Here is a 1,323-nt window from a genome sequence, read left to right on the forward strand (position 1 = left end):
CAGATTTGCATGAGCATGTTTTGGCATAAATTACAATAATATTTGTTAATGATATCCCTGATTTCATTTTAGAAATATAATGCAAATTCTTTGCGTATTAAGAGACTTACCCGCGCACTAAGAGATCTCAATAGGATATCGAGTTCTATTCCGCTTGACTTTTCGGTGTGAAGAAAGGAGATTTTAGAATTTATTTATTTAACTATCTTTAATAATTTAAGCTTATACTACGTTTAAGAGGTCTGTAAAAAACTTTACTATATTTTAGACTTGAAATAAACGAAACAAAATGAAATGAAATGGAAATGTAGACGGTGTATTTTAAGAGCTTTAGAATTTTAAATGATAATACAAAACTGAAATATTATTGAAAGGACTATTTTTTTCTTATAAACTGGTTGATAATTTCATGGTGTCTGTTTTTGGGTATGATATGCAGCTTGCGTCCGCCACGGCTACGAGTTACATGTTCCGTTTGATGAGTCCAATTTTTGACTACATTTACCAATAGATCTGAATAATAAATTTAAAGGAGCACAATCAACAAAACTGTAAAGAAAGCAAGGAGCATATGGCTTCAACTCTTGCGCATGCTGTATTTTATAGATACCTAAGCGAAGATCCTTACGTAAAATTTACTACGTTTTCGAAAGGCAAAAGCCAACAAGTTGAGACCGATGACAAATCAACATTTCGGCGTCTTCTGCGGTATTGGAAGTATTCTGTGGAAGCAAGGTGTATATATACAAGGTGTTGACATTCGAGCAACAACAACGTTTTTAAAATTAGAAATGTCAAAGGAAGAGAAAAGAAGAATGGAATAAATGGCAAATAGATAAATTTGGTTCGTCGCGCATACCCAATGCAACAATAACTTTCAGTCATCCCATTTTACTGTCATTTATTAATCAAAGCCGAATCGAAGAAGAAGAAATCAGTTACTCTAATCAAGCCATCTTCCAAAAACACCAAACCTTACACAGTTTGCCACTGTCAAACCATAGTTATCGATATTAAAACTTCTCATGCAGCTGAACAAAGCACCCTAGATATATTTCATAGTGGTCGGTAGTACTGTGGAAAGCGTAAAAAGTCTATGTATATATTAAAACGGAGAGCAAAATGTTGTCGTACTTTTTTTTAGTATTTATAGTTAGAGAAAAATGTTGAAACATATATGATACCAATGGATAGCATATGTGGAGACGGTTTGCACAATGTATTAAAATAGATACATAAGTGAATAGGTGCAGGTAAAATTAATCACACTATTTTACCTGTATTAATAGTGTGTTGGAGCGGGAGAAATATATTTTTACATAT

General features: G+C 32.7%; 1 long non-coding RNA gene across 1 annotated transcript; it reads right to left on the reverse strand.

Annotated features, from left to right (window-relative positions):
• Window positions 1-295: 295 nt before the first annotated feature.
• LOC128869527 (uncharacterized) lies at window positions 296-699 on the reverse strand. Its single transcript, XR_008455327.1, has 2 exons — window positions 611-699; window positions 296-513 (listed from the first exon to the last, which is right to left on the reverse strand). It is a non-coding gene; the product is annotated as an uncharacterized LOC128869527 (long non-coding RNA).
• Between the last annotated feature and the right edge of the window lie 624 nt (window positions 700-1,323).

Source organism: Anastrepha ludens, chromosome X, assembly GCF_028408465.1.
Source record: "Anastrepha ludens isolate Willacy chromosome X, idAnaLude1.1, whole genome shotgun sequence".
In the NCBI taxonomy this organism is placed as follows: domain Eukaryota; kingdom Metazoa; phylum Arthropoda; class Insecta; order Diptera; family Tephritidae; genus Anastrepha; species Anastrepha ludens.